Raw genomic sequence first — 9,616 nt, forward strand, 5'->3', positions numbered from 1 at the left:
CCCAGCTCCAGATTGAACTGTTGTTCAGCATCTTAGCTGTAGAGGGCAGTGTCACTGGCCCTCATATGTGGGATCCAAACCGGGGCCCTCTAGCATCCCAAGCCAGCTCTTAACCAACATGCCACTCGGCCGGCCCAATGCTGCATTATTTTAGATACAGCAGAATAGCATCAAAAAGAGGGGGATAAGAAGTTGGTTTTGAGAACCCAGGCATATACTCATACATCAGGAAGCTCAAATCTTTATACTTTCTGTATACTTTCCTTTCTTAGATTCACAAGAAAGCAGAGTGGAAACGCTGAGCATGAGATCACTATCTCACTGCTCTTCTAAATGTCAAACACTTTAACTCTGATTTTCTTGGGTTGTATAGAAATTGGTGAGTTTTTGCTTAATCATTGATGGCTCTGGCCCTTCATGTTGGAGATTTAAGCTGTTTTGGTTGATGCCTTGGTTTGCCTTGGAGTAACAACACAGTAAGCAGCTCTCCCAACAAGTACCGTAGTTTTGATTGTTTTTAATGTGGTGACCTGAGATTGTAAAGAAAAACCTCAACAAGGGTGCGATATCCTCTGGCAGCTTAAGTTTGACCTCAGGTAGTGTCTGAACTATCTGGATTTCTTGAACCTTTCATGGAACCACACAAATCTTGCCTTTCCCAGAAAACAATTTCAGTCATTTATCACTAAGAGGCAAAGAGTTCTTTTCATGTTTCAGAGACGCGGCCTGCAGCTCCCTGGAGCCAGCACCTCCTTTCCTGCACTGTCAGGGCAGCTCTGCACAGGGAAATCATTAAGCCTATTTGACCTTAGAAATGATATATATAACTGACTCAAAATTTAGCTTTATGTTTATGCACCTCTTCATAATTAAGGAGAGTGCTTTACACTTTCATACTCATCTTTACAAAGTGCTTTCACATTATTTTCTCACTTGATTCTCTGTGGTTTTGGAAAGGCGGGTGACATGTTACAGATAAGTCCAAGAAAGCCTAATTAATCTGATGAAGGTCGTAAGGCTAACAAATGGCAGAAGTATTATGACTCTGTATTCTATGCACTGATTCATGGGTGTTCTGTTTCTTACACTATATAACAAACTAACCCAAACGTGGTACTCACAGATTCAGAGCATCGGGAATTTAGACAGGGCACAGTGGGAACGAGCTGTCTCTACTCCTAAGTGTCTGGGGCCTCACAGCTGAAGAATGGTTGGGGCGACCAAAATGACTGGGGCTGGAATCATCTGGAAGCTTCGTTACTCACATGGCTGGTTTCTGAGCAAAGGTAACTAAGCCGCTCACCTGGGACTGTAAACCAGAACACCTACATGGCCTTTCCATGGGGCTTGGGCTCCTCCTAGCATGGCGTCCACACAGAGGTGCATCCCCCACAGGAGGCGTCCAGAGGGAGTGTTTCAAGAGAACTAGGCAGAAGTTGACTGGCTTAGATGTCACACATTGCCCCTTCTGCTATTAGTTATCAGTGAGCACTAAGCAGCCCAGATTCAATGAACAGGGAGTCTTGCTGGAGGAGTAGCAAGGTCACATTCAGAAGAGCACAGGTGATAGAAGATGCTATTGTAGCCATTTTTGGAAAACACAATCTTCCACAGTGAGCACAACTATATTTCCTACACAAATAACATGGGATGAAAGAAAAAAATATATATCTGAAGTAAGGCTCTAAATGGTTATAAATGAACAAACCAACATTAAGAGCCTTCCTACACACCAACAATGGTAAGGAAATAAAGTGTGTGTGTGGAGGGAACATGCCCCATCTACATCAGCAAAAAAAATAAAAGAATTTAGAAAAACGTTAACAAAAAATTATACAGCACTTATGTGAAAACATGAAATATTCAGAAATATATTTAAAAACTGAAATAAAGGAAGAAAGATACATTATGCTTCTTAATAATGTCATTTCTGACCAAATGCAATATATCATGTTCCTGAATACTATTTCTGCTACAAAGGTAACAACTCCCAGAAAAAGCCCAATGTTGAGTTATGTGAATTTGATAATAGTGATTCATTAGGAACAATGAAAATATTAGGATAGTCAATAGCCTTATTAAATAAAGAATAAGGGAATAAAAAGCATATTAGGTATTAAAAATGTTATGAAGCTTCAATAATTTAAATAAAAAACTTCTGACAGTTAATGGGGTAAACCATATGCCTGAGACAGTCACAGGCTACATCTCTTGTCCCAGCGAAATTATAATTCCTTTTACTCTCAAAAGTGTCCTGATTTGAATGATAAATTATATGACCATCCTACAATTAATCATAATATTTATCTGCACTCCCTCCCCAAACCTTACTTAAATGGCAGTAAATACTTTAAAATATTAGTGACAAGGTCGAAGAGATTCATAAATGGATAGACAAGTGGATACACACATCATGCAGGTGGATAGATAAGAAAGTGCATGGATGGGTAAGAAGCCGAGTGGATATATAGATACTAAGTGGATTAATCATTCAACCAACAAGCCACCAAAAAAAAAAGAGGATCAAATCATGCTGTGTGTGTTGTGGTGAGAATTAAAGCTGGATGTGATGATCAAAAGTTACCTTGGCTGTTTTTGGAGGAAAACCTCCTCTGAAGAAATTAAATTTAAATTGTCAAGTGAATGAATGGCAAGGAGCAAGTCATTCAAAGAGCTGGAAAGGATGTTTTCTCTTCAGGGAGAATAATTAGAGCAAAAGCCATAAGCTAAGAATAAACTTGGCTTGCCTGAGAAACTTAAATGCTTATCTAGCTAAAGTTTTGTACTCATATGAGATGAAGTCTGAGAGATAAGCTAGACCACTTAGGGCTTCCGTAAGCTAGAGTAAGAAGTTTAGATTTCTCCTAAATGTAAGGTGAGGCAATGATAGAATTTTAAGAAGAAGAGTATAGGGGCCGGCCGAGTGGCACATTGGTTAAGAGTTGGCTTGGGACGCCAGCTCTGAGCAGCAGAGCCCCAGTTCAGATCCCACATTAGGGCCAGTGACGCTGCACCCTCTACAGCTAAGATGCTGAACAACAGCTTGACCTGGAGCTGGGCTGCCTTGAGTCCCCAGCAATGGCGTAGGCTGCAGCCCCTGCTGCAGTGGGCTTCCATGAGCTACTGTGAGTGGCTGGCAGCCAGTGTGAGCTGCCAAGAGCCGCCGTCCAATGGCCATCGACCGATCTGCCTCACTCAGTAAGAGCACAATGATAATACCCACATGGACCAGTGAAGCGACATCCTCCACTAGACTGAAGAACAAAAGGACAGCAATTTGTCTGTTCCCCCTCCCAATTCCCCAACGCTGTTCCCTTCGCCCAATTCCCCAATAAAATCTTAAAAAAAAAAAAGATCAATGGATATGGCTGTATGGAAATGTAAGTCTTGCATATCAAAAGAACCATAAACAAAGTTAAAAGTTAAACAAATTAAGAGAAAAATTTGTGTATCGTATATATCAAAGGATTGTGATCAAGTGTGTGGCATATATTTAAAAAGGTTAATATCCAAATACATGAAGTATAAATCAATAAGAAAAAGACAAACAACCCAATAGAAAAATGTGCAATATGAACAGATGATTTACAGAAAAAAATGTAAAAGCACTCAACCCACCAACAAAAAAGACTTATAAAATAAGATCTTACTTTTTTAGTCTTCCTAAATGGAAAATTTTAAGATATAAAATTTAAAATGCAATAAAACAGAAAAATATACAAATTTAAATATTTTGCATTGGTTGAGATAATCAGGAAATGTAGTCTTGTATGTTACAGTGGGAATATAAATGAATATTAAATTTGGAGGGCAATATGTCTGCACCTATCAATTTTTAATTGACTGTGGAATTTTCCAGAAATATACTTTCAAATGTGTACATAGAGGTATATAAAAGAATATTCATTGCAAGGATATTTGTAGCGGGAGAAAAAACCCCATCTATTTTCCCATTCTTAGTGACAGTCACATCATGAAATATAATGGAAATACTGTGAAGACATTTAATAGTGGCATTGGCACATATTGCCTCACTTGGAAACATCTCTACGATGTTGTTGGGAGGGAAAAAAACCAAGTCATAAAACAGTACAAGGTGTCTGCTTTCATTTACATGGAGAAAACTCAAACTATATGTGAATGCATATAAATACATAGACTATTATCTGGTAAGCTATACGTTAATGTCTGGTAAACTACATGTTAAACATTTAACAGTGGTTCAGTAGTGGGGTAGGGAGTTAGTTGGTGTTGCTAGGGGAAAGCTGATGGCTGAAGAAACACTTCTGCTTTTTACTCCATATATTTCCACACTGTTTGAATGTTTAACAGCATATATTTACATATTACTGAGAAATTATCTTAAAATATTTTTGAAGATTTGTTCACTTTTTGAAATCTAAATACATCGGGTAATGAAACTCAGAGTCTTAGCAATCACCAGTGCCTTACAAAGAATTATGTCAACACTCATTGAAGGGGCTTTAATGCTAAACAATCGTGACACTCTGAGGGGAATTTAAATGCAATAAATCTTTACTGACGAACGTTCCTATGGACACAACGTAGCGTTTGGTCAAGTGGCATTAAAGTGCCACAGGAAGAGCACAGTGACTTGGAGGGTAGAAGGAGCAAGGCAATGACCTCTGACTCTCTGGGTCTCATTTTTCTTATCTATAAAATGAAGTATTGTGCTCACTTTGGCAGCACATACACTAAAACAAAGTACTGGCCAAAGCAGCTTTGCAAGGTTTTTTTTTGCTTTTTGTTTTTTTGAAACAGAATAGTTTCATACTCCCAGAATGAAATCTTATGAGAATCTATTTAAAACTGATAAAGGCAGCATTTCTCTGGTTGAAGAACATCAAGGGCCAGAGACCCACCCCCTCCACCCCTTGGGCAACACTGCAGGCTTCCCTAGAGGAAGCTGAGGCCTCACAGAACACTCCTTGACAACCTCTAGTCCAGATCATTTCTAAAGCGCATAGTTTTTCATATTTAAAAGCGCATAGTTTTCATTTACTAGCTGTAATATATGAGAGCCAGCCAAATGAAAGCCCCAGTGAGTGTAGTGTTACATGAAAGTAGAATGTGACTGAGGGACATGAGGAAGGAGAAGAAAAAAGTAACATTTATGACACTCTTGACATGCGTTAGGCATTGTGCAAGCCATTGCAATACCTAATTTAGTTTAATCCTCACAACCACCCATATTTTTATCCCGATAGAGATGAGAAAGCCAGGAGATAAGGAACTTGCCACAGGTCACACAGTTAAGTACTGAGCTGGAATTCTAACCAGATTTGCCTAATTGGAAAAGTCATACTGGTTAGGCCTGGACCTTGGTGTCCTACTAGAGAAAAGAGGACATAACTAAAGATAGTAATTCTGGGGACTCCAGGGAGTGGCCGAGGCTACCATGAGAGAGGAGGTGAGAGGGCTGCCAACACCAGCTCCTCACACTTCCAAGTTTTGCCTGGGATTATGCCTTTTAACAATCTATTTAGAGAGCTAAGACTATCAGATACAGAAGAACCTAGGGAAAACATGAGGCAGCATGTAATTAGCTGTTCAACCAGATGGTATATTCTAGGCTTTGGGAGCTTTGAGTTATTTGGGGGGGGGGCTGATACGTGGCAGAGCTAGGGTTGTAGTCTGTACCTGTGGTCAAGGCACCACAATATGTACCCCACATCTGTGAGCATGAAACACTCACACTTGTGCATTACAACTCCGTAATATCTGCCACCATTACATCACCCGTTGACCTAAATGCCTAATTTAATAGGCAGGGTTTTTCTAAATGCTCAACGACCCGTAGGCTAGTTGTCCTTACTTGTAACTTCCCATTGTAATTTACATTATTTTCCAGGTAGCTGATTCACAGAACAGCCAGTCAGGAGCTGAGTCATCTTGGAAGAGAGCCTAGGTCTTCCCTGCACAGCAAGCTTTACAAAAAGATCATGCTTTGTGGAATGCAAACAAAATGGTGTCTACTGTTTATTAATGTTCACAGGAATTATTCTAAATGAAAACATTTTTATACTCCACTAAATCTAATTATACCACGCCACACGAATGGACAAGGTATCTGCCTATGAGAAGCAGTCTGAACTATAAGGTAAACCTCCAAATGTACCTGGGAGCACTTTGTCTTGTGAGCTGGAAGTTTAGGCAAGATTTACACTGAATGCAGCCACAATAACCAATGACTGATGCTAAGCCAGGGTAGACATTTTTCTGAGTCATCACATTCTATTATATAATTCTAAGTGGGATAAAATATTGTCATAACCCCAATCCAAACCATTCATTCAACTGCTGTGTGTATAAAAGGAAATTTAAAACAATAACAAAGATGGAATTCACTAACGTATCAAACAATTTCAACTTTAATATTATCTAATATAAGTAACACCAGAAAATTCACAGGAAAAACAGTAGATGTAGATGTTGACATGATTTTTTCTTCAAAAAAAAGCAGACAGGAACTACATCTATTCATCCATGTATCCCCCATGGCTAGTATAACCTGGCGTGTAGTTGATGCTCAATAAATATAGATTATGTAAATAAAGAATACTTAGTTATGAGACTTTGTGCAATTAGCATAATATACACCTTTATTTGAAGACAAACTTCGATTTTTCTGTCGAGGTTTAAGAGTTGTAGATGTTTGTATATTGTAATAGAATGCCCACCATAGGCTAAATTTGTGCTTCCTTTTCCTCTCTAATGAAAGAAGTTTATAGTGACTAAACATCCTATTCTGCCTTGTTTAAGGAGAGTACCGATATAATTATTAATAGTGCCCTTTTTAAAATTCCCAGTTTAGGAAACAAATGAAACAAACTATATATTATTCTACAATAGAAAAGTGCCATAAAATAACCTTTATATCTCTAGAGATCATTCTCTGTCAATGGTCCTCACCCAACTAACAGAAGAATAGCTGAGAATATCTTGGAATCCCTCTGAAACCATAGAGGATAAAAACACTTTCGAGTTACTGAGGTATTCTCCCCCCTAAAAGAGAGTTTGAGCAATGTTTGAGTATGAGAGAAATCAGACTCTTTGATCCCACAGGAGAGAGATATAGTTCTGGGTCTAGAAGTGGGCAGCTGTCAGACCAGAACAATCTAGCAAACCTGAGGCCTACTAATTCCCCGAGAGGTGCCTGTGTGAGAAAGAGCCAAGCTGAGTGTTGGAAGAGTGGTGCTGGACTCCCACTAAGGACTCCTATAACCTAGGCAGGGTCTAGATCAGCCTAAAGCCATAGAACTATCACAGGTATAGCAAACACCATCTCTCTTGGGAGCCGTCTACAACAGTGACATCCTGTAACAGTCAGAGGCAATGGGAACAGTTCAGATTCATTTCCTGTCCTTGCTTAGATATGAAAGCCAGATTCTTGCTTCTCCCTTGCTCCCCAGTAGTCTTGGAAACTCAAAAGAGACAGAGCAGGCTGGCTTTAACTTAAAACCAAGTTTGCAGTGGAATTTACCCAAGACAGACAAAAAGAATCACAAGCAATTTTAGGTAATGTTTTGAGAAGACTGTCTTGAACACAGACAGCATGTCCATACCTGGAGCTGTGCAAGACCCAGAGCGGCTTGCCGTCAAATAGGCACATGATCTACATGAGTCCCAAAGTCAGACAATGACCAGTATCTTCCGCTTCTAAACAACCCACTGGAAGTTAGGTCTGGACTTGATAACAAAGACCAGAGGACAGTCTTCTCCTTGTCCAGTAAGAAATCTAGGCTGATGAAAAGACACTGATTCTTAGAAGTGGCAGGACAACGACATGGTTTATAGCACTTAGAATTGTCTTGAGGACCATCTGAAACTGACAAGGTTTTTTCTACACACTGAGCTATTATCAGAATGGCTGCCTGAAAAACTAAGACTCTGAAAACCCAGATCCAAACCTAACAGTGCTATTGGGAATAAGTGCCTCTCTTTATCACCACTTGCCATTCTAAAGAGATCTCTTTAGAGACACCGTGAGACTTAGTGAAGAACAATTGATATAAAAGTCAAGAGCACTAAGAATTTGTGGAAAATATACATGTGAAGAAGAATTGATTAAAATATAAAAAGGAGGGCCGGCCGAGTGGCGCGATGGTTAAGAACTCGCTTGGGATGCCAGAGGGCCCCGGTTCGGATCCCACATATGAGGGCCAGTGACACTGCCCTCCACAGCTAAGATGCTGAACAACAGCTCGACCTGGAGCTGGGCTGCCGTGAGTCGCCGGCGACGGCATAGGCTGCAGCCCCTGTGGCAGTGGGTTGCCATGGGCTACCGTGTGTAGCCAGCAGCCGCAGTGAGCAGCCAGCAGCCACAGTGAGCAGCCAGCAGCCGCAGTGAGCGGCCGTCCAGAAGCCGGCGACTGATCTGCCTCGCCAGAGAAGAGCGCAATGATGGTGCCAACTTGGGCCAGTGAAGCAACATCCTCCACAACTAGACTGAAGAACAAAACGACAGCAACTTGTCTGTTCCCCTTCCCCCAATTCCCCAGCACTGTTCCCATCCCCCCAATTCCCCAATAAAAATCTTTAAATATATATATATATAAAAAGGAAATTCAAGGTAAAATTATATAGGAGGACGAGGAAGATGGAAAGAACCTAAAAGGCACCCCAAACATGGCACATGCTTTGAGAAAACTACTGACATTATAACATGATTTTAGGGGAAAACCCCTCAAAACAAAAGGATAGTCAAGAGATGTGAATGTTTACACTGGAAGAAAAAAAAATATGAGTGAGAGTCTAAGAATCAGACCCCAGATATAGAGCTAATTTTTTTTCCTTCTAGGTATAAGGCTGATATTTATTTACCCCAATGTTTACATTTATAGTTATGTAACAAGTGAGGTGGCATATCGAGTCACCCACGGAAGCAATTGTGGATTTGGTGGGTATGTGTATTGAATTCTCTGATCACTGAGTGAACGACTCCACAAGATGGCATGTGGGAATTTTCCACTGCTTATAGACCCGGTGAGCCCCTCACTTCCATGAAAAGTAAATTCATTTCTTTACAAAGAGCTTGATACTTCAAAAGGAAAACTACAGATTAAATCTCATCTCTCATCTCAATGCAAGTTGAAAAGGGTTAGTTGCTGCCAATTATGAAATACTTCTATTGTTGGCTATTTGGTGGTGAGGTGTCATTTTAAAAAACTGGTTTCACTGATAATTGTGCAGCATAAGGTTTATGTTCTAACTTCTCAGGTTTGAAACAGAAGTTGGTTCTTTGCAAAACTATATTCTCAGGTCTTTACTCATCGCATCAAGTTCTGATTTGGGAAATCAAAAACTCTCAGTAGAAACATCGTGATTGTTCTAATTAGTGAATTGGATTCCTTTAAGAATTGTTTTGAGTAACACTTAATAAAGAATGAATCATTTTATTAATAGCCAGGCAAAAGAGCTTGTGGAATTTCACTCTACTCACCACCACCCCCCACAATCCTATGAATTGATTGGGTCGTTAAATACAGTTGCGAAATGTATTTGCAAGAACTAAAACAAACTCAAACACATAAAGGACATTCAGCATCCGGTGAGGTATGAAAAACTAACCCTTGTGTTATAGAACAGAAGACAA

This window comes from Hipposideros armiger, unplaced genomic scaffold (genome assembly GCF_001890085.2).
Source record: "Hipposideros armiger isolate ML-2016 unplaced genomic scaffold, ASM189008v1 scaffold_21, whole genome shotgun sequence".
Lineage (NCBI taxonomy): Eukaryota > Metazoa > Chordata > Mammalia > Chiroptera > Hipposideridae > Hipposideros > Hipposideros armiger.